Raw genomic sequence first — 25,513 nt, forward strand, 5'->3', positions numbered from 1 at the left:
ATAATTTCGAATAACGTGTCCAAATTTCGAGACATTTTGTCAGTAAATAACAGAGAAAACACTGTCTCTAGGTTTTGGTGCACCGATAAAACAGCCTTAATAGCAATACAAATAAATAAGTAATATGCTTTATTGTCACTGAAAATTGTACACATTTTATGGACAAAGCTTATAACAGAGAAGACAAGAAAGAAGAAAAAAAATCAGAATAAGAATCGTTTGCACTTAAAAAAAAACAATAAAATTGTTTCAAGTTTGGAAACAAGTTTGCTAAACAGTAACCAAGTCTGTCATACAGATTTCTCCTCATATTTTGGAATGAGGAGGAGAATGAGCTTGCAGAGAAATGAAGTATTTTGCCCTTAATTCAACTAGGTTTGTGGCCCTTTCAGACTGATGCATATAAATGTTTTCTTTAAGAAAACCCCAAAAAAAGAAATCGTTAGGCGCTAAGTCACAGAATCTAGCGGGCCATTTAATTGTACCACGTGTACTTATCAATCGAACAGGAAATGTTTGATTAAGAAAGTCAATAGTTGCTCTAGAGTTGTGAGCCGAACACCAATCCTGTTGGAAATAAACCTCCTGAAAATTAACGGGAAGGCGTCGAACTGCCGGAATGATCTCACTCTGTAAAAGTTGTAAATATTTGTAATGTAATGAAAATAAAGATTCGTCAGAAAATAAAATATTTTTTAAAAAGTGTACATTTTCATTCTGTTTATCTAACATAATTTCACAAAACTCCATCCGCCTAAAGTTATCTTCCGGAAACAGTTCTTTTGTTGGTTGTATCTTAAAACAGTGAAACCCATCCCTTTTGAGAACTCGCTGGACAGTTCGAACATTCACGTTAACTTCCCTAGCAATTTGTACACTATTGCAGGGTTCACTAGCTTCCACAATAGCACAAATATCAATATCCCTGTTTTGACGCTCCTCATCGACAGGTCTAACATGTGGCTCATTACCTTCATGACACTTTTTACAACTGTTTACACATCCCGAAGTTTGAAAATGTTTAATGGTATTTTTAACTGTTGTAACACTTGGTGGGGGTCTATTTTCGAAGGCAACAATAAATAAATCAATTACTTCGCGTATCGAATGACCCTGAAGGTACCATGTTACAAGTTGCATTTTTTCTTACTTACTTAGATTTACTTATATAATATATATTGTTATGAAGTTATCAGAGTAAAAGAAAAATTTGGCAAAGATTGTATTTCTAGATATAAGAAAGTGATCAGTGAAATGACAGACGACAAGTGTGTATACAAATTTCAGTGAACAAACATTAGAGTGTAATCGATAATAGATTCAGACATTAGGTACAAATTTAAGCATGAATAGAATATGATTTCGTTTCAAAAATTCGAAGAAACCGATTATGGTTTAACAATGTTTGCAAATTCGGTAGAAAGTTGGTCTATGCAAAGTTGTTTGTTGGTGGCTTAAGAGAAAAATCCAAAATCTTTAATTATTTGACATTTCATAAAAATTAAATAAATGGAATTTTGGTGTGTTTGAAAATGCTAGAATGTGATTGTTCAACAAAGAGTGCAAAGTGAAGCTTATTTTGAAAAAAAAAGTGGAGTGATGTGTTGCTGTGCCGTCCAAAGAGTAACATCAAAGTAGAGAGAATTTTATATGCTGAAAGTTAAGAAAGAAAATAATTTGTTTTTCGAAAGTGTTCATTTAAAAAGAAAAGTGGAAGCAGTTTTTTGTATGCTGACTAAGAGGAGTGGAAGCAGCTTGGATAGCAACAGTATCTGTAAGTAAAACAAATTTATACTTGCATCGGGAGAACTTAATATCCAAAGAGTAGAGAAATTTGTTTCGGACGAGAGATCTATATCGGGTTTTTGAGAGCAGATCTAAAGCAGGTGGTTAGCGAACGAGTTCGACAAGAGGGTCCAGAGCATTTTTTTGAAAAATATCACAGCGAGACAAATGTTGAAACGGAATTGTTAATAAGCAAAATTTATAAAGTTTAATTGTTTATAAGCTCAGAAAAGTAGTATGGGAAATTAATTAAAGGGGATTAAATCTAGACTGACAAGTTTCTTAATTGTCAGGGATATCCTAATAGCATTTGGTATTATGGCTTATATGTGTAATAAACTTGTTTGCAAAGCATTTAATCAATAAATTTGAATTTTTTTTTATTTGACATTTCTTTTACTGCTGTTGCATTTTTTACCAAATTACAATTTAACAGTATTTGAGAACCCAGACAAAACCCGGAGATAACATTTAAAAAAAGTGAAATAAAATTTGACATCTGCAATTAAAAATTTTGAGATAGAATAGAATTGATTGAGTCAGTTAATGTTTTGTTTTATAAATTTATTGAACGTGAAAATATATAACTGTTTTTGACCGTAATTGTAAATGGTGGAAATTTTATTATAATACAATTTAATGTCAATAATGCCAGTTAGTCAGTAAAGCTGTGCGATAATTTCCAGAAGTTTGAGTATAATATTTCTTTGAGATTAAAGACACAGTTATTATAAATGCAAAAAGATAATACCACAATATTGCAGATAACTTCCTGGTTTATTTGCTTTTTTTCCATTTTCACAATGAAATTAAGACTTTCAAACCAAATTACGGCGAAACTGCTACGGTACATGTCTGTATATTTACTGCATCGTTACGCTAAACGCTCAAACAACACCGTCGCGTCCGAGAGCTAAAAAAACATACTAATTTCCATTTAGAAGTGTATTGAGAGCGCACAGCAAAACGATGTCTCTAATTAATTCTCAATTCGTCACTGGATACTCGATTCCAATTTAGTGAGTTTACATTTCACGATTTTCAGCAAGTATATCGTTTTAGTTAAATCACAGATACGGGAGAAAAAGCAAAATTTGTTACGTTAGAATTTCAAGGGAATAATAAATCAAGAAATGATATAGATATAAACAAGTTGTCCAACACTTTAACTGTAGCAGAAAAAAGTTTTTTCTAGAAACTGCAAGGATCGTGCTCATTCAATTGATAATCGTCGATTATCTCTAGTTTCCTTCCATTTAAATTTCAAACCTTTTATAATCCTGTAGAGAGATAGTTCTAATCCACTCTTACGCCTTTTCAAGCCTTTTTCTAGTATTTTTAATGAAATGTTTGTCGTAGTTTGTTGTAACTTAACTTACAACTTTATAAAAGAAAATTTTCCTGCTTTATATCGAGAACTGTATGAAACGGATTGGAATTCTCTGGATTCTAATGACGTTAATGAAACTTTAAATACCTTTTATAAGATTTTTTCTGTTGTTAACAATAACATTCCTCTCCACAAAAACTTCCCAATTTTTGTCAATGTGCAGTAAAGCTGATGACCACCAAACAGCAGCTATGCATTACGGAGCTTTAAGTGTGATTCCACGTACAGATATCAATATGTCTTGTATTAACATGTAACTAATATTCATATATTTTTAAAATTGTACACCCTTAAACTGTACACACAATATTGGCATAATTTGTATATATTTTGTACCCTAATATTGGTAATTCGTTTTTTTATAGTCCATTTCCACCATATTGATAGTACATTATGTATGCAAATCCCTAAACTGTTGATACGGGTGACTCAATGAAAAATAGATATTTGTCAACAAGTTTACAGAAGTATATAGGAAAACAATTTTAAATTGAGTATGACCACCAGGTATAAAGGTTGAAGCAGAATAGAATACAATAGTTTTAAGGGTTACTAATCCCTAAATAAAGTTGCCAGTTTATTGGTTATATATAAAATAATTTGTGGCCTTAACAGGGACCGATTTGTAAAAAAATGAATATTATTTTAATCAAATTCCATTTCAGATTCACTGCTTTCTTCAGACTCTAAGGAATCTTCAACTCCAATGTTAATTATTACCGGTTCCAGCATTGCATCAGTCATATTATCCAAATTCCACATTTTATTTTCTTCCTTGTGAGCATGACTAACAGCATTTTTCCAATTTTCTGGAGTTACTTTTCATTTTGAAGGAATGTTCTAATAATTGTTGTAAGTCTTCTAATTTTAAAGTTTTGTTGTTGCGTCCGACTTCACCCTTTACTTGAGACCATATATTTTCTCTCGGATTCAGATCACAGTGGTATGGGGGTAAACGTAAAATAATTACATCACGGTTTAATGCCATTTCATCAATTATATATTTTTATAAGCTGCTTTATGTTGCCTTACAATAGGTAATAATTCCATTTTTGTCGAATTCTCCTTGTACTCAATTGCGTGTTTATCCAACCATTCGACTATCTCTCCTTTTTTCCATGCTGTTGTTGGCAATTTTTCTGCTAGTCTTGAATGGTAACTAGCATTACCCATGACTACGACAGAATTTTTTGGAATTAAATCCAACATTTGCTCAAAATATTCTTCAAAAACGTCAGCGGTCATTTCCTCGTGGTAATCTTTGGTTGATTCTGAGGCAAAACTTAATAATCCACCATTGACAAAACCGTATTCGTTTCCAATATGGGTTATTATGTGTCTGCGTCCTTTTCCAACGGGAATATTGTTTATTCCAGTAGATACACCTTCGATGAATGCCTGACGGGAACTTTTCACATTTGTATCAACCCATAGATATGGTACAGTATGACCTTCATTTAGCCAAGTCTCGTCCAAATAAAAAATTGTTTTCCCTTCTTCTCGGTACTTTTTAATAGTTCTTAGATAATCTCGTCTCCAACATAAAATGTAATCTTTTTCGATTAAAACGGATTTTCTTCTATTCTTTTGCCAACGAAATCCCATCTCTCTCAATAGTCCCCATAATTTCTTGTTGCTTATGATTGGTAACTCTTCGTTTTCTCTAATTAATGTTTGGATTTTGTATAATGTTGGAAATTCTTTGTTAAAAAAAATGAGTGGACGCTGCGTCTTATCATGTTTTTATGTATTTCTTCAATTTCCAAGGGTGTACTCCCTCCACTCTTCTTGGGAGATGAAACAGTTCCTCCTTTTCTTTCTTTTAGGAATCTATAAATTGTTGCTTCTCCAACCCCTGCCATATTTGAACACATGTTAACAATTTCACGAACATTACTTAAAGGGCGTTGATGTACAAGTGCATCGTGTACATTTAATATTATATTTTTCTCTCTTAGACTGAAGACACCTTTAAAACTACACTTAACCGGGATAAAACCTGTTGTCGACGTCATTTTTAAACGCAAATAACAAAATATCGACACCAAAAACGTAGGTAGGTAAGACATGAACAATGTACATCTACAAACTAAATGGAAGATGCAAACAATTTCTAATTTATATTATTGGCATAAGCTGTAATGTGGCATAAAAACTACTTAAACTATCATTAGTGAAGCCTTATCAGTAATTCCAGGTAATCGTTCAAAGAAGGTACAAGGAAGGTATTACTGTTTACATTAATTTATTTCGTGAAACATTGAATTCTCTCGTTAATCACCCGTGTATAATTAACAATAATCGTGTGGCATATATACCGACGTTTTTTACGCACAAAAAAGGTATAGTGAGATTAGTGAACACTTATTTTACAGAAGATTTTTTAAAAGATAATGAATTGTTGACGGCATCTTAAAATATTAATTTTTTTTATTTATTTCAAAACAAGTATAGGGTGACGCCTATGGTTTTTTGACCTGTTGAGGATTTGCATACATAATGTGCTATCAATATGATGAAAAAGAACTATAGCAATTAGTTTACCGTACTGGAGACTTGAGGACGCATAGTAAATTGTAGTATGCGAAACCAGTCGTCCGTGGTATAATAAATTGATTGTAAGTCATTTATTGTATTTCTCTTTATCCAAATTAAAATGGACTCACATCACATATGCAATACATTCAACATTTTAATGAGAATCATTTCTTGTATCTCAATTATTAGTGTAAACGTGTAAAATCTGTCTCTCCCTTGTATTTTGTCGTCCTTTTTGGGAAAATCGTCAGCAAGTAAATTTTATTTGTTAGTGTAAAAGCCTCGGAATGAAATCAGATAGTGTGCAGTCATTACTTTTTTGCGATCGTACGCGCAAATTTCGAACACGTTTGAAATATAAATTAACGTTAAATTCAGGCGATAATTCACTAGCAGATAGAATCGCCGATCATTATCGTATACCAGTCGAAATAACATTGTTTGCTGCTTTCCCATTATGCCTGTAATCAACGAAAAATTGAATACTATTGTAGCTTAGTGATCAGAAGCTGCTTTGAAAATGTGGTTAGTTCCAGTTCGCACTCAGGACAAACTGATTTTACCTATAATTCAGACAAATCTTTTCAAAAAAAAAACATCGTTGTTTTTTGTTTAGAAATTTTCAAAGTTCAAGTACTTAGTACACGAATATTAAACATGGTACACACAGCAGCTTAAAATAAATAATATGTAGCAAAGAACTTACCAACAGTTATATTTCTTCTATTCCGTGTTATAGCGTGGAGCATGGGCCATAGATAAATATTACTGCAACAAAATAAACCATCAAAATGTCATCGTAAGATCAAAATAGAATATAACATTTAGAGTAACGAAAAGAACAAAGCAATAAAATTTTGTTTTAGCTCGCTATTAACTCTTAACCGGTAACGTGCAGTCTGTGAGACTGGTTGGATTTAAAATTTCTTCAGTACCTTAAGACGAATATCTTATAACTAGAGATCGGAATATATGCTAAATGGATTTTTTGCATATCTGGCTTATTTTGCATAAATTTTATATTTGAACACGAATTTGCATATATCGGCAAATTTTTATAACAAAAATGTATAATGCCAATATTTTTTGAATATATCTTGTGAATGTAAATATGTACATATATACAGTAAAATTCCACTATTTGGAAGAGTGATTTCATCGTTTAAAAGCCAAATATCCTCAAATTTAAATGTACACAGCGACCCTCCAAAACTATCCGTTCAATTTGCGTTTTCTCATAAGAAATCACAGAATGTATAATCAGTACATTTACTTGTGCTTCTCTATATCAGACTTGACCAAGAGCTACCGTACATACGTGATAAAAATACCAAAAAAAAAAAAAATTTTTCAATATTAAAAATTGAGCACAAAATTTTCATAAACATTTTATTGAAATGTTCCGTTTGATTACATATTTAAGTTTATAAAATAAAAATCGATATTTTACATTGCATTACCATTCCTTTTTAAACACTTGGCAACCTGGGTATTTGTAAAGCATCGCAGCGGTAACATAACCGCTAGTGCCGAAGCAGGAAACGTTCATTTACATAGGCGGTGCTGACGGGAGTATATGTGTTGTATTTTGTGATTCTATTTTGTGCGGTTGAAGTTTGTGGTCGTAAACCGAGTGTTATTAGTTTAATACAGTGAATTTTTAGTTATATTCTGTGATTATTAAAATTCCATGGACGAACAACCGAACTATTCCAAGAGAAGACCGCAAAATTCTGATGTCGATTCCAAAAATGAAAAGCCGCAAAAGAGGCGGAAAATGTTAACGTCAGAGGAGAAACAAATGATACGAAACGTTTGTGAAGGAATTGTCGGCAGAAAATGTTAGCCAAGCGGTCGACATTTTTAGCAGTTTAGGAAAAGTATCCGTTAGCTGTATCTATCGTGTGCTTAAAAATATATCGGAAAATAAAAAGCAAGAAAAAGATAAAACTAGAGGTGGAAAAAACATTGTTTTGGATGACGAGACAAGAAATGTTATACGTCGAAAAATTTATAAGTTTTATTTTCGGAGTGAAATTCCAACACTGAAAAAAATTTCTCAAGAGTTCGAAAACGATGAGTTCTTGCCCAAGATATCTCGTAGACTATTAATCACGACTACGCGCGAAATGAACTTTTGATATGTAAAATGCAACAGAAAAAGTATGTTATTAGAAAAAAATGAAACGCAGCATTGGACGCAAAATATATTATTTGGATGAAACAGGATGAAACATGATGAAAGAAGTGATACAGGGTTCCTTGATGATGGTTTGCTTCAATCTGAATCAAGAAAAACAGGAAATTATCATAAAGAAATGACCTTCGTAGTATTTGAGCGCTGGTTTAAGAGAATCTTAACAACATTAGAACCTGAATCTGTGGTTGTTATGGAAAATGCGCCATATCATAGTTGCAGATTAGAACAATTACTGACAACGGCATGGCGGAAAGCATTCTGGATATACGGGGATGACCTACGCCAAAAATCCTTATCAATGCTAAGTAGTAGCTTCTTCTGTTTTCTCTCGAGTTTCGCTCCCGTAAAGTATTACGCTGTTAAAAATAATATTGTAAATAAATCAATGAGTAATAATATTGTAATAGGTATTGCTTCAAATATACCAAAATGTTGCCAAGTACAATTTAATATTTTTTATATACCCTGTGTCTATTTGGTACCTATCTTCAACAATTTGACTTATTGTAAGCATTTTTTGGAACGCCACTGCTTCGTTAGTTTGACTATTGGAACACCACTGCTATTCCAAACTATTCTCGCCACTGCATTTGAAACCAGCTATATTTAATATAAAAAATCAGCCCAAACTGACATTTAAACTACGTTAAAGTCTGCAATATGCTGCCTTTCTTGCCCAGATTTATTTAAATATATTAATACTTTTTAAAAAAAATATGAAACATTCAAACATATTGAACAAGAAACATTTCAAATGATGAAAAGGTTGCTGGTGTAAGCACATATTCATGAATGTAAGGGAAATAAGTCTTCTACTCACAATCCGCTGTAGGTTTTTTAATAAAGTTAGTAAAAGAGAATGGGCTACCGGTTTCGATGTTTACAAACTTTTACAGCATCTTCAGGACCTCTGCATTTGGTGTAGATTTCCTTAGTTTCTTGAGGGCCTGAAGATGCTGTAAAAGTTTGTAAACAGCGAAATCGGTAGCCTATTCTCTTTTACCAACTTATTTACAAACCTATAACGGATTGTGCGTAGAGACTTATTTCCCTAACGTTCAAAAAACATTTCGTTTCTATTATAAATCCACTACAAAAATTGTCAAAATTAACACACACCCACGTGTTTGCGGCATAAGTGAATAATATATCAAGTAATGATCAGAATATGGTAAAATCAAATTAAATAATCTTTACACATAATCATTCAGTTCATTCCATTTGATTGCTTTCACATTTTCCGTGATATGAATTCTGAAAACGCTACTCTGCTTTTAAGGTCTAATTATAGGAGTAACACCTCAATATAAGCTTTTATCTAATACGGAATGCAGTTGGCGTATAAACGAAGTCGTTTAAGTAAGATTGAACATTTTATAGAAAAGAAAAACTTTTAGAACTTCGTTAGTTACCAAATACTTTTCAATAAGTTACTTAAAAGGTTTATACGACTTAATCAGTAAGTTTTTGTTTCAAAGGCATACTAATAATAACTGCTTTGTTATAGCTGAAAACACATAAAATATATTTTTTTACTTTAAGTATATCATCTTTCATGCTAAAAAAAGCATACGACGATTGCATAGAAAGAGAGGCGACGATAAATGACAACTGATCATTCCTTTTATTCTATTCTTATTCGTAGGTAACAGTTTATGTATATAATTATTTTTTTACCGAAATTTACTTAATATTAACAATCTCCTTTACGTAAGTTATTTAAAAATTTTCCATTGATAGATATACCTTCCATTGAATCTGAATGTGCTTCTTTAAAAACCGCTTTACTGTCGATATTGAAGAGTAGAGGAGACAGCATACACCCCTGGCGAACTACTCTCTGTATTTTGATATCTCGGGTGTTCTGGTTGTCAACTCTCACCTTAGCAGTTTGATTCCAATATATCTACAAGCTCTTTTATGTTAAACATTATCAAATGCTTTTTCAAAGTCTACAAAACATAAGTACATGTCCTGATTCATGCCCATGCATCTCTGGATCAGCATATTCATATCAAACAAAGCATCACTTGAGCCACGCCATTTCTAAACCCAAATTGTGTGTCACCAATTTCATATTGAAGAATTTGAACAATTCTGCTGTATATTATTGTTGAAAACGTTTTAAATATATGAATTAGTTAAGCTATGATTCAGTGATCTAAGCAGATTTTTTGCACTTGATGTTTTGGGAATTGTTATAAAGGTCGATTGCAACCATTGTCTGGGAATTGTGGCAGTTAGATTTATTAGATTAAAGAAGTCAACCATTACATCCATAGCATCTTCATCAATGCGTTTATTAATCCGAAGTTGGTTTCTAATGACAGTTGTTCTCTTTCTCCATTCGCAATATTACTAACTATATCTTCTTCTTCAGTACCTTATCCAGTCTGGATTTTGGCGATTATCAAGGCTATCACGGTTTTCGTTCGGCTCCGTTCGGCTCGCGGAGATAAGAATACAGCCGAGGTCAGAAGGCCCTGCCTGTCGTAAGAGGCGACTAATGGGTAGGAAATGAGAGGTGGAGAGCCGTCGCTTGAGGTGTCGGCTTTGTAGAAACGCACACGAACGCTTAGGCGTCACAGTCACCGGTCTACACTCCTAGTATCCGAGACGAGACTCTCGTGGGACCACTCTACTCTCATTCCAAGAGAACCAGGCGAGGTTGAACGAGCTGGGCCCGTACACACCTCTCTTGGCCTTGCGTCAAGCGTGGTGTTGGTGTCCCGGCACGTACCCGCCAGGAGATTTAAGAGCGGTAGAGGAGAGATCCTCGGCGGCGACCTGTCTACGTGCGAGGTGGAAATTCCTCTGCCTGCGTCGCCTATCCGCCTGTGGGAGGGGATAACGGGTAGGCGAGGTAATCGCAAAGCAGGTACTACGGGGAAGGTGGAGCCCCACGAGACGTTCCTTGTGTACGAAGCGTGACACCTTCATTTTGGTGTCGGTCTCGTAGGGGCAGTGGATTCATTAACGGTCGTATAGCCGAAAGGCCAGGAAGACCAGGGACCTGCCAGTTTTCAAAAATTATAGTTCACAAAAGCTTTGCACTGCTCTGCTATGACTAACTATATCCCCTTTAGTATTTTTAAAAATATTGGTTCTTATGCTATTTCTAGAACCTATCATTTCTTTTATTTTTTGGTATAAATTAAAGCTACTTGCATCTGTTTTAGAGCCACCTCTTCTTTCGCCTTTCCGGAGTTTATACCAATTTTATTTTAAATTGATATATTCCGTTGTGTGGATGCGTGTGATAAACTTATTTACTACGGAAAAAAAAAATAAAAAATAATTGAATCGAATAAAAGGTAGAAAAAAATGTTAATAATATTTATTTTGTAAAACGTCATTAATTCTCAAAGGGACGGTATTTTCTGTATATGTATCGCGGACCGATGCAAATGGTGCCTCAATGATTACTGAAAACTAAAACTCAACAGAGAAAACGCGTTCTTTGTTTTTAAAAGCCAGGCCATAAACTTTTATTATCGGGCTGGTCGTTATATTAATTTCGTTTCCCATAAATGCAACGCACTCAAAATGTATAATTAAAGTGTCGAGCATATCTAATATCTGTAGTAAATAAACATATCGAAAAAACACATTTCTATTTCTTATGTATATAAACCATTTGCGAAAATGTAAATTTTAATATGAGATTGTTTTATTTAATTTTTGAATACAAAAACTTAATTCGTAATTAGCTTGTCGCTATAGAAATCGCCTGCTTAATTGACAACCAAAATCGCCGATTGCTTTAGGCGTTGTTTCTGAAGGAACGGCTGATTCTACGTAAAAAGTGCTAAGTATTATTTTTTTTCAAAATTCTCTCAGCTCATCTTGTTATTTTTTTTATACGACGTACTGATTTTTGGCAAATAATTTTTTTTTGTTTTCTATTCCTAAGAAGGGGTTTTAGAGCTGGGAGTGGGAGTGGCAGACTTTGTTTGCATCTTTTTGAGGTCACAAAGTTGACCTTCTCAGGAAAATTCAGCTTGTTCGTATAATTGTTAGATGTTAAGTGACATTTTCGTGTATGACGACTGGAGTATAACTGTTATCTATAATTTCGATTTCTCTTCTATGAACTCATAGCCAAACACATGACGAGATTCTTAACTACGCATGTGCAAAAATATATCAAGTTATCAGACAACATAGTATTTCACTTTCCGCCATGTCCAAAGTAATTTTAAATTTGAGAATTTAAATTAATATTTCCACTGCATTTAACAATATTATTATGATAACTATGTATAATTACCATATAATTTACAATGACAACATATTCATGTTCTTGATTTATATCAGTTCTTCTGTTGTTTATTGTCCAAAATAGTGACGGTTGCTCCTTTTTTCAAAATTTTATTAATCGATTTTCAAGCTTTACAATTTTGTCGTAGTGATTATGTAGCATTTGAAAATCCTTTTAATATTTATTGAAATCCCCTCGTATATATTTAAAGTATCAAAGAATAAACTTAGTGTATTACTGTTTCCTTTCGTACAAGTTAAAACACCGAATTCTTCCAATTCATCTTAGCGTCGCCGAATAAAATAAACCATTTTTAGAGTTGTTTTATATTTCACAAGATTCGTATTTTGTCGGTAGTCTTGGACCGAAGTCTCTTTTAGGATATTCTGCGTTTCAAATAAATATTCCAGTTTATGCCAAGATTGTGCGAATGAATTTTAAAGATAATTTCGTCATTCTCACTTGGGTCGCTGTAAGAGACAGTCCGCTTAGGTGTGGATCCAAATTTATTCGTCGAATTTGTAAAGTTTTTTGTTTTTGCCCATTTTCATGGAAAATAAGTTTAGTGGCAGTTAATTGTTTATTTAATAGTTAAAGTTAAAGTGAGGATTTGAAATATACCCACAATTTTCCAGTCTTTTTAAGAAGCAGAGCTCCAAAGTTTGTGTTCCATGCCCAATTTCCAATCTCAATTTTGTCTTGTCCTATCACAGTGGAGTTGAATTTGTTCGAGTGGTACAGAGTTTGAGTTCCAGCGAAGTTTGGTTTCTACCCTCAGAATTTTTGTGTAAAACCCCAGTGCAATCCAGGTAACTTTTTTGTGTTAAAATTTAAAGTAAAGACAGACATTTTTTTTAATAATAATAATTTGCTTTCATAACAAAAAGAATTTGTAATAATTAATATTGTACTATCTAATCATATTTGACATTAATTCATTTGTTTTGTTGTTAAAAAAGGTTATCTTTCATTGCAGTAACAATTTCTTTGTAAGTTTTTGTAATATCTCCAACTCCTAGAGTTTGTAAACGGCTAGGACACATGTAAGTTTTTTCTTTGTTATTTTTGTACTTTGTAACTATCTATATAGTAATTTGTGTCATTTATTTTTGTAACTGTTTGTGGCGAGACAATAAATGTTTAATTTTTTTTCTAATCATTTTGTTTATTTCCCTCTCTAACCCTTTTTTTAGTTTCATTTGAAAAGATATATTTTTTATGTTTAATAATTATTTCAATAGTTACAACTAGCTGTTGTAATTTTTATAATTTGGCACCTCGAAGCGGCGTCCTTTTTAACTTGCTAGAGGTATTTCCTGTTTCCTTTTGTTTTGTTTGTCCCAAGAGATTCACGTTAGTGCCCCTTTGTTTCATTTTTTGTAGTTGCCCAAATCCGACCCCTTGCCATTTACTTATCCACGACCCCAGCTCTCCAAACAAACCCTGAGCGCCGTTCGCACAAGTATCGATTATTTTGCTTGCCTTATCTCCGCCCCAATAATTTCTGTCCCCAATTTTCTACCTCTTATAATAATACCCCATGTGGTAGGCAAAATAATTTCGTTACAATTAGAGAAAAGAATTATCATTGTTGCGAGGGATCAATAATGTCTAATTTTTTTCTTTTCAGCCCTCACGAAGGGGTAATTTGTCACAAATTATTATTTTATTATCCCATATACGATATTATTAATATAAAAGGCACTTCAATTGATATCCATTTATCGTTTTTTGTAGAGAATCTTGCTGTTTAAACTAACGTGTAAATATTATATTTTTCCTTCTACATATTAACAGTTTTCTGATCGGTAAAAATTATAGTAATAAAAAACAATATTTCTCGATTTATCCATTTGATGTTCAAAAAAAAAATTAACTATTATGAAAACGACCATAATACTCACGATAAACAATTCGGTAACTGTCAAGTCGTTCGATTTGTCAATTAATTTTTATGCCACTAAAATTTATATTCGCGCTTCATTTGATTTGAAAAACAGAAGCGGAAACTGCAGGCATTCACTTAATCAAAAATGGCATAAATAAATGTTTTTTGTTACTGAATAAAACCATGCGGAAAAAAAAACGATAAGACAATAATTGATTACATTGTTACGGTTTTATTTAGGCCCTGGTTTCTCTTCTAATATTTTTATTTACAATTAAAAATATGACAGTTAATCGATATATTGGAAAAAACCGTAAAAATTAACCGTAAGACTGCAGTTTAACATATATATATATATATATATATATATATATATATATATATATATATATATATATATATATATATATATATATATATATATATTAGGATCGATAAAGGCAAAATTTTAAAAAATTGACAAATTGATTTGGATTATTCACCAAAAGTTACCTTTGACAATAAAAAAGCATTATTACGACTTTTTGACAAAATTACATCTTCTGCCCTCTATCGGCCTTTGAAAAACGAAAAAAAAACGAGTAATAATCACTAAATTTAAAAAAAGATTGACAAATTGAATTGGAATACTCACCAAAAGTTACCTTTAGTAACGGTGATAAGAAAGTATAATTACGACTTTGGGATAAAATTACATCTTCTGCCCTCTACAGCCTTTTGAAAAACGAAAAAAAAAAATGTTTGCATTATGAACAGAAACCTGGTCCTGGCAGCCCTGGTTTGTTTAGTCATCTCATCTGCGGCGGTGCTGCAATTTTCAGTAATGTTTGTAAGTCCGCACGTGCATTAGTTTGCAGTAAGTCGTGAAAGTCGTTAGTCGTCTGTTTGATATCTGCTATTTGTGCTTGCAAATGGGAAATTTTTGAACAATGTTCTTGCGACAAGGAAAAAAATACCTACAAATGAAAGGGTCTTTTTTCTAGATCAAAGGGGCCTAGGAAAATGATTATTAGAAATATCGATGTAAAGAAAACCTTAAAGCTAACAAATAAGTTGCGAAAAATGGAAAAAAGAGATGCAAAGAACAGAACTACAACAATCCGTTTAATATGAAAGCAGCATTAACTTATCAAGAAAGCGAAAGCTAGAAACTGATATAGAAATAAATCATGAATTGCCTTCCACTTCGCAAGCCAATATCAATACAGAAATGCAGTATACACAAAATTATTTCAAACTTCCTACTTTGGCCAACTTGTGACCACTATGGACTATCGGACAGATCTGCAGTAGTTGTGGCAACGGCAATGCTACACGACCTTGGAATTGTTATCAACGAAATGCACAATGGACGAAAAACGTAATACACAGATAATAAACTGATAATAGCAAGAGACCAATCAAGAAAAGGTTTTATGCAAAACTCCCCCGAAACTTTAAATTTCATGTTTCATTAGTTCAAGAGCCAGGTTCTATATTTTTAGGCCACACAGTATCCCTTTCTGGATCGGCTCTAAGCGTTTAACAATGTATTGTCAATTTTGTAGAGAGTTATTAATATACATAATCTAAAAGAACTAGTGGTAGTAGGCTGTGACGGAACTGTCGTAAATACGGAAAGAAAAAATGGTGTAATTTCTCAACTAGAGTTAAACTTAGGACGCCCTTTACAAAGATTTGTCTGTCAGCTTCACGCTAATGAATTGCCTCTAAGGCATCGTTTCCAGAAACATGACGGTCAAATTCAAGGTCCAAAAGCTTTTACAAGAACCATAGTAGATTTAATTGACTTGAGTGTCGATCAGAAATATTTTGTTTCAAATTTGTGTCGCAATTGCTACAGGGGAAAGTTCTGTTGATTTATTAAACCGAAGCCCTGGAAAGTTGAACCATTCTCGATGGCCCACGTTGGCGAATAACATTATATGTCTTTATGTTAGTACTGACAATCCAACATCAGAATTAACGGAGCTGATCTTTATTGTCACGGTTTATGCTCCTTTATGGTTTCAGATTAAATGCAGTGTAGTTCCTGTAACTCAAAGAAATGCCTGTTTTGTACATCTGGAAAATCGTCTTCTATGTATGCTGCATGACATTCGCCTGTATATAAAAGAGCTTGCACTACGTCGCATTCTTATTGCAAAAACTAAGACATCTAAGATCTAACAACATCACAAGAAAAACCAAATGCAAAATATACAAGACCCTGATAAAACCGATCCTTGTATATGGATCAGAGACATGGACACTGTCGAAAAGCGATGAAAACCTATTAGTCACATTTGAACAAAAAATCCTTAGACATATATATAAGGGGGTAAAGGAAAATGGCATATGGCGCAGAAGATATAACTTTGAACTATACACAGCATACAATGAACCCGAGATCATAACATACATAAAGATCGGACGTCTGCGCTGGATGAACCATGTTGAACGAATGTTGGAAACTGAAACACCAAAACATATTATGAGGCAAACACCAGTAGGAAGAAGGTCAAAGGGAAGACCCAAACTTAGATACATGGAACAAGTGGAACAAGATCTGAAAACACGTAAGATTATCAACTGGAAAAACAAAGCAAGGAACAGAACAGAATGGCGGAAAATCCTAGAACAAGCCAGGACCCAGAAAGGGTTGTCGAGCTATTAATGATGATGATGAAGACCTTTTATTATTCCACAATTATATATATATATATAGACCTATATTGATCTGAATTATTCGCAAAAGAATAAAATAACTTGTCCTCCATTGCTTCAAAGTTTGAGAGGTTTGGCAAAATATTATTTCCGGTTCTCCTGAAAAAATCATCGACTTTGCTACATTTCCCTGTCATACCCAATCTGTAGAGAGATTCGTGAAGCTCGTAACTAAAGCATCGTCATCGGTTGTTGGGACACAAAAAAAAAACAGTTTTATCAAGGCAAAAATTAATTCGCGCAAAGATATATCAAAATTTAAGTCAAAAAAAGACTACAAACAATAAATAATCAGAATTAAGAGGGAGGGTAGGAAGTGGGTAGAAGAATAAAAATGACATATTTCAAAGATATTTCAATTGGATATCATTTTTATAATAATAACATGTACTTATTAATTAACGTTTCAACTAAAATTATAAGTTCGTAGTTTTTATTATTTATTTTTTCAACTCCCGGTAGAGGGCAGAAGATGAATATTTTTTGAAAAATCGCAAATAAAGATTAGATTTGTAATAGCAATTGGTAACTTTTGCACACTATTCCAAAACAGTTCTCAAAGATTCGATTTTTCGATCCACCCTAAGTGGGGATTTTGATCTATAGTAGAATTGTATGCTTGTGGTTTTTTTAGCATTAACAATCAAAGCTTATTTATGACTTCTAAATTTTGACAATCGTTGCGAATCGAATCTTTTATTGACAGATATTTTTTTAGTTTTTTACTTCTCATTTAATGTCTGTATTTTATTATTCTTCATGCAGTTTTTAATTTAAACCTGATTAGAATAAATAAATGATAAATAGAAACAAATTGATCGAGAGAAGTGAATCGATGTGAAGAAACGCTATTTTGTGACGATACTCGTGACGACGTCATCTTGTGGCGCTAGTTCCGTGACGCTCGCCTCAGAATTTTACTATAGGAAAAAAAGTAATAGAACGCCAATATAGAAGCTTTGCTTCAAACCGTAATACAACATACAACGTCAGTCTAGAAGATTTGCTTAAAAAAATAACCGATGCTAAATACAAACTCCAACACAAAGCGTCTTTGCGCTTCAGAAAATGTTTAAAATATATTTACACGTGAAATGAACTATTTAAAAGGGGACAAGCGACGTCACTTACCTCCTTTCTACACCAACTGTAGTCTTACAATTTAAATTATGTGCGTACAACACATCAGCGATTAGATCCTTTTAACAATTTCCAAGAATTTGTACAATAACTCGAAATAGTATTAAATGGCGCTTAGCCCCATTAAACAATAAACTATGTAAATGTTTTAAAAGTGATCATATTTGTCCAAAACAATGATTATATGAGAGCGTCATTATTTAAGCTGAACCAGATCTTTCCGCCAACCGTTTTTACTGCATTTTCTTAAAATCTCTATAACAATGTCTCCGAATCTCATTAATTCTCTGGGATATTTATGACCAGTAACGTAGTCCGTCGCAGATGCGATATATTACAAAAGTAATGCATTTAACTACATCCATTTTTTCGGATTCAGGTTATGGAGCATCGTTATATTTCACATTTCCAACACGTTTCACTCACTCATAAATCAACCAAAACCCTCCTATATGAAGCCGCCATTTTCTCATGCTGATTTTAAATTTTTAAATGGAAAGTTTCAGGTCATCTGCTTTTTGGGTTTTTTTTAATAATAATAATAAATTAAGTTGGTATAATACTTAAAACTTCTTTATTTTTTTTTAATAACTTCTCATGTTATATCAGAAATCAGAAATGTTTACTTCATTGTAAATTCTTATTTTCTTATATACACTTATGGACAAAAATATCGAATATTTAGGAATCTCTTATTTTTTTTTTTTTTTAATAAATTTTGGTCAATTAATTCATTTATTGTGAAAAAGGCTAAGGGGAATAATATGTCCGTTGCATAAAAAAGGTGATCAACTGTTTAGCGATGTATTGTTTGAAAGACTGAAACATTTTACAAAGGATATTGTTGGTCAATATCAATGCGGATTTACTGCTGGAAAGTCAACTACTCACATCATCTCTATGTTGAATTCAAAACAGTCTATGACAGTGTGAAAAGAACTGCATTATATAATGCAATGATAGACTTTGAGATCCCATCTAAGCTAGTTAAGTTTACCCAACTAACAATGCAAAATGTAAGCTCATGCATTAGAATTGAAGGAGAAAACTCTACGTTCTTTGACATTAATAATAGTCTAACACAGGGGGACGCGCTGGCGTGTCTCCTCTTTAATATTATCTTGGAAAAGGCAATCGAAACAATTAAATATTAGAATGAATGGAACTATTTTTAATAAATCGAGGCAAATTTTCGCACTTGCTTACGATATAGTTATAATGGGCAGAAGTATGAGAGACAAATATCTTGGATCGCTAGTAAACGCAACGAACATGACAAGCGATGAAATAAAAAGACGCATAGCAATAGCAAACAAAACTGTTTACGGTCTCCAAAAACGTTAAAAAAATAAAACCTGCAGTCATCATCATCATCATCATCCAGCCCCATTTTCACATCCATTGTTGGATATAGGCCTCCTCCAAACGTCTCCAGTTCTCTCTATCTCTAGCTGCTGCAATCCAGTTTGTTTCTATTCTCCTTAGGTCGTCGGTCTATATCTCCCTTCTTGTGTAAGAGTACAGTTATTGAATTATTCCACTTTGTTGGGATATTTTGATTCCATAGGCATAGATTAAAGAGCTTTTGAATTTTGGCTATCAGTACTGAGCCTCCTATCTTTATCGCTAAAACGTGCAGTAAAGCTCAATATATACAAGACCTTAATAAGACCGGTTTTGATACATGGGGCTGAAACGTGAAACTTATCTCAAGATGATGAAAGACTTCTTGGTATTTTTGGGAGAAAAATTCTTAGAAATATTTTTGGAACCGTAAATGAAAATGGGATATGGCGTTGAAGATATAACTTTGAACTATATTAGTTATACACCGATCCAGATATTGTGAAATTCGTTAAAGTGCAGAGACTTAGATGGGCTGGACACATAGCTAGGATTTCAGATCACTAATACGCGAAGAGATTAACATTTTTAAAACCAGACGGCACAAGAAGTAGAGGACGACCACGAAGGAGATATATTGATTATGTGGAAGAAGACCTACAGATTCTAAGAGTCACAAGATGGAGGGAAGTTGCCAAGAATCGACAGGTGTGGCGACTTCTTTGTGAGCAGGCCAAGATCGACAACGGATTGTCGAACCACTTATGATGAATAAACAATTTCCAAATAATGCTTAATGGTAGGTAAATAAGGTTATTTTTCTCTAAACTTAAATGCTAATTTAAATTGCTTAAACAAATCTTTTTAACTGAAACAAGTGCATGTCAAATAACGAGTATTTCCCCTCTAGCTCTTATTAATTCTTGCAGCATTCCCGGTATACTTGCAAGTAAATTTGAAACAGATCCTTGGGGAATTGCATTCCATTCCATCCGGTGCAGCAAGCCGAAGCTACTCTATCGTATTTGGACCTGGATTTCTTTGTCTGTCGTATGCGACGTTTTATCTGATCTCACATGTGCTCTATTGGATTTAAATCCGGGCTAAATGGTGGTCAATCCAATCTTCGAATTTGGACCTCATCAAGATAATTACTCACTATGGCAGCGATATGTGGTCCAACATTATCGTGTATTAACATGAACCTGTCATATCCAATGTAACCAATAGCAAAAACATGATTTTGTGGGATGTTTTGAACGTAGGAGTCACCAGTCATCAGTCCAATCACTTCGACAAGTGCGGTGCGTCCCTCTCAAACAATTATGCCACCACCTCCAAAACTAACTAAGTCTAGACGAGACTGCAGCTGGCAAATCATTCTAAAACGTCGTACTGTAGACCTGGTTTCGATCATCTGGCTTCCATAATAGGATTCTGGTCTTATCACTAAAAAGAACATTTTTCCAGTTGTCGATATTCCACTGAATATGTGTTCTTGCAAATTCTAAACTACAAGCTTAATGATTTTGGAGAAGACGTGAAACTATGGCAGGGTGTCTAGGCTTTAAGTTTGCTTCTTTTAATTTTTATCTAAATGTTTTTGAACTGTCTAACATTTTAGCCACGATGTTATTGAGCGATTTGTGTAGAATTTGGAACCAAAAATGGTCATGAATTGCAGTTGTGCACCTTGGGCGTCCTTGATCAAGCATTCGTACAAAATTTCTTGTCTCTTGGTACCTTTTTAAAGTATTCGAAACTGTAGATTGACTTCTCCTGAGACATCGTACGATATCTTTTTGAGTATATCTTTCCTCGTACAAAATTGTGCTGCTTGGGCTTCATGGCAGTGTCGAATTGGTGACATACTTGTTTTTAACTTAGTTAAATCAAAACAATATTTAATTAAACTTAATAAATTAAACTAAAAATAATCGAATTACGTTTTTTTTACGCGAAGAAAGTTTTTTATGATAAAATGCACGAATGACACTAAACGCTGAATAAACATCAAAATATATCAAAATAATTGAGTACATCAGCCTACTATATGAGTAAAATCAGTAATCTAAAATTATTTTAAAATAATATTGACTACAAAAAAAAATTGGAAAATTCCAAAATATTCGATATTTTTGTCAATGAATGTATAATTTTTATTTTTAAAATAAGATATCCTGCTTTGCACAAGCTTTTAGCGGACTAATATATTATGTAATTATAGCGTTATCTAAATAAAAGGTGCAGTCCCAGCTACCACCACTTCATATTAATGCAGGCATTGATTCCACAGCCCTTGCCCTCACACCCCCTCGCCCTTTTCCTCTCCCGCGGTACGCTTTTAATTAATTTCCGAAATAAGAGAGCCCCATTGGTCTGGCTGCAGAATTGGATGTAATTAAAAATTCAAAACTTAAATTAGAAAGCGGGACCGGTGAATAGGCAATGGTACTTAAAAGTGGAATAAGTGCCCCTGCGTCGGCGAGGGGCTACCATTAAATTTTCTCGCCAGGTGAGCAGCGGGGTCGGACGAGGACGGGAATTTTCCATTAAACAACGGCCAACAACAAAGACTTTTGCTAAATGGAAAGTATTCATTTGAAGGGAATCGGATTGTAGACCGGTCCGCGGGGAAGAATTTCATAAAAGACGAAGAATTCAGTAGGTAAACAATCGACCAAGAGTTGGGAAGCTGTGGGGTTTTGAAATATAGTCTTCGAAAGAAAACAGGTTTTCAGTTAAATGAAAGAAATGGAAAATACACTTTACTTTGAAGTTAAAAATAAATATTAATATTCAATTCAAAGTGATATTTTACCAAAGTAATAGTAAATTCTACCAAAAAAAAATAGTGATAAAAAATTTTTTTATAAATGTCATAAATGGTGCAAAGTGGTAATTTTTGTTCCTATTATCATCTTTTTATTGGTTTCCACTCAATTTCATCCTTAGTCCTTTGTTATCTATCAATAAATGTTCTGGTTCTCCTTGTAGTGTTTTAAATGGCAAAACGTCAATATGTCGTGGCAGATTATCTCACGATATACAGAACAGTATGCCGAGTATGATTCTTAACCCCTTACTGCATGATTAAAGGGGCAGCACAGGAACGGGCTCATTCCCCATGTTAAATCCCATAAGAAATCGTTAAGGTTCTGCTCGTTTTTGACGCTTTTTGTGGTGGAGGCGGGACAGCTCGTCTGATTTGTGACGTGTGAGGTATCGTTGGAAAGGGTATGAAAAATAGGGTTGAACGCAGTATGTGCCGTGCGCATCGGAGCATGCCAAAAGGACATTATATTGTATCTTTGTGTCTAGTTTTCCGATGATGACGTACGAGGACTCGTTGGAAAGGAGAGGGGACAACGAATACGTTAATACAAAAGACAAAGATGGCGGCATTGTCAAAGGGACACTAAACTTGAAACGTCTTAACGGCTTAACGTACAACAATGTGCAAGGTCTCGATGGAAAGGGGAGGTGATAACGAATATGTTAAGACAAAAAGCAAACGCAAAGACAATGCCAAAATGGCACTACAGCATATCTCCGTTGTTATTGGTCAGATCGTGACGTGTGAGGAATTGTCGGAAAGAGGAGGGAGTAACGAATACGATAATACAAATAACAAAGATGGCGGCATTGTAAAAAGGACACTAAGCTTGTAACGTCTAAACGGCTCAACGTACAACAACATGCAAGGTATTGATGAAAAGGGGAGATGGTAACGAATATGTTAAAACAAAAATCAAACGCAAAGACTTCGTCTATAAAATAATAAAAATACCAAGAAATTTTACAGAATCAACAATACTGATCAGGCTGTTATTAAGAAATAAGGGTTGAAGAGCTCCTTTATTCCTCCCCACGTTCAAAGAGAGTAAATTAGAGTCGGACCAGCTTTTTATTTTAAGTAGATCAGAAGTTATAGTTGCATGAAGAATTGCAATATTAGAGTTACTCCAGGTGATACTGGTATCATCAACAAAAAGAAAAAATTTTCCATCGATTTTTAAGTTAGTGATGTCGTTAAAAAAGATAAGGAAAAGTATAGGACCCAATAATGAACCTTGTGGTACTTCACATACAGTGCTTTTGTGACTAGAGACCTCTAAGATTGGAACCACCTCTAAGATTGGAACCAATTAAAAGAAATACCTCGTGTTCACGCCACTATCTATTTTAAGTTTAATTCATGCATTTTTTCCGATGCGGCAACGCAGCAGTCTAAACAGATGCAGATGTGTGTCATATATGCGAAGATTATAGGAAGAGTAACTAAAAGAATCTCCAGGCAACAGCACACAAAATACGAACGAGATCGGTGATCCAGCAAGTGAGACGCCAAACATCTTATATTCATGTATTTGTATCTTATTGTGTTAATTCAACTAAAGTCTTTTTTCACACGGAGTTTGACTATTTACCAGCGGCACATTCGAAGTGCAAATCAAGTTTCATTCACCTCGAATTTCGTAGAAATTTAGTTTTTTATCAAAATGTGATTTACACAATTAAAAGCTTTGGCATTGTCACAAAAAACAGTGGCAGTGTAAAGATTGTTGTTTAGTGCTTGATAGACCTCAGGTAGTACAAAAAACATAGCATCACTGGTACATTTATTAGATAAAAAGCCGAATTTTATGACTTTGTGATAAAATGTTGTTTTCAACGAGAAAGGACATAAGTCGGGCTTTTATAAGTCTCTCAATCATTTTGGATAGAACTGGTAGTAAGGCAATAGGTCTATAGTTGCAGACATTCGATTTTTCACCACTCTTATCAAGAGGAATAATAGTGGCTGTCTTTAGGCACTCCGGAAATATACTTTTTTCAAAGGAATCATTAAGTAGTGAGACCAGGACTTCCAACACATTTTTTGGGAGGTTTAAGAAAATTTTTATGGATAGTCAATCAGTTCTACAGGAAGATTTGCTTTTGATACTACTGGTCGTTTGGATCAGTTCAGATTTATCAACTGGTTTTATAAAGAATGAATCCGAGACCTCTTTTTGAATTGTGAGATAGAAAATAGGACCTTCTTGTGGCAAAAGGTAGAATGTTAGGAATATTCAACGTTGTGATATAGTGATATCAACTGTCATTTCTTTAATTTCGGGTAAAAGTGTAAAAAATATAAATAGATGTTTATAATGTCAACTTAAAAACGCAAGAGAATGCAGCGATTACCGTACCATTAGCTTAATGTCTCATACGCTAAAGTTACTACTTAAAGTCATCCATAACCGAATATATCACAAACTGGACATAGACGTTAATAATACACAATTTGGTTTTCGCAAAGGCCTAGGAACACGTGAAGCTCTTTTTTCACTTAATATACTAATACAAAGACGCCTGGACGTCAATCAAGATATATACGCATGTTTTATTGACTATAATAAAGCATTCGATAAAGTACGACATAAACATTTAATGAATGTCCTGAAATCAAAGAAGATTGACTACAACGACCTCAGGATCATATCAAATTTATACTATAAACAGCGAGCAAAAGTACGTGTTAACGAACAGCTGTCAGAAGAAATTGAAATTAGATGTGGAGTAAGACAGGGATGCGTATTGTCGCCAATTCTTTTCAATGCCTACTCCGAAGAGGTCCTGAAAAAAGCTCTTGAGGGTGAAACAGCTGGAATAAAGGTAAATGGAGTCCCCATTAACAACATTAGATATGCGGACGACACTGTGATCTTAGCCGAAAACATTGAAGATCTTCAGAGACTGGTGACCAGAATAGCAGAGTATGGAAAAGAGTATGGTCTAACAATGAATGTCAAGAAGACGAAATTTATGAGAATATCGAAAACTCAAAGAAATAACGAGAATCTTCTAATAAACGAAACCAACGTCGAACAAGTGGACAAATATGCATACCTGGGAACAATGATTAACTCCACAAATGATTACAATCAGGAGATAAAAATAAGAACAGAAAAGGCTAGAGCAAATTTCAACAAAATGAGAAGAGTTCTATGTACCAGGGATTTAAAACTGGAACTATAAGTTGGGTTGGCGAGGTGCTATGTTTTTTCGACTTTATTTTATGGAATGGAATCTTGGACCTTGAATGCGACATCAATGAAAAAACTGGAATCATTTGAGCTGTGGGTGTACAGAAGAATTCTGAAAATATCATGGACAGAACACGTCACAAACAAAGAGGTTCTGGGAAGGATGAACAAAGAAATGGAAATTTTAAATTCAATAAAAACAAGAAAATTAGAATATCTCGGACAT

At 33.7% G+C, this 25,513-nt stretch overlaps 1 protein-coding gene across 4 annotated transcripts in view; it reads right to left on the reverse strand.

Annotated features, from left to right (window-relative positions):
• The window catches only part of Cad87A (cadherin 87A), a 722,801-nt gene that overhangs the window by 567,649 nt on the left and 129,639 nt on the right, over positions 1-25,513 (reverse strand). For all 4 annotated transcript variants that reach the window (XM_072528743.1, XM_072528744.1, XM_072528741.1 and 1 more), the window contains one exon: positions 6,420-6,481. The gene's annotated coding sequence lies outside the window, so the exon portion shown is untranslated. The remainder of the gene's footprint in view (positions 1-6,419; positions 6,482-25,513) is intronic.

Source organism: Diabrotica undecimpunctata, chromosome 4 (genome assembly GCF_040954645.1).
Source record: "Diabrotica undecimpunctata isolate CICGRU chromosome 4, icDiaUnde3, whole genome shotgun sequence".
NCBI lineage: Eukaryota > Metazoa > Arthropoda > Insecta > Coleoptera > Chrysomelidae > Diabrotica > Diabrotica undecimpunctata.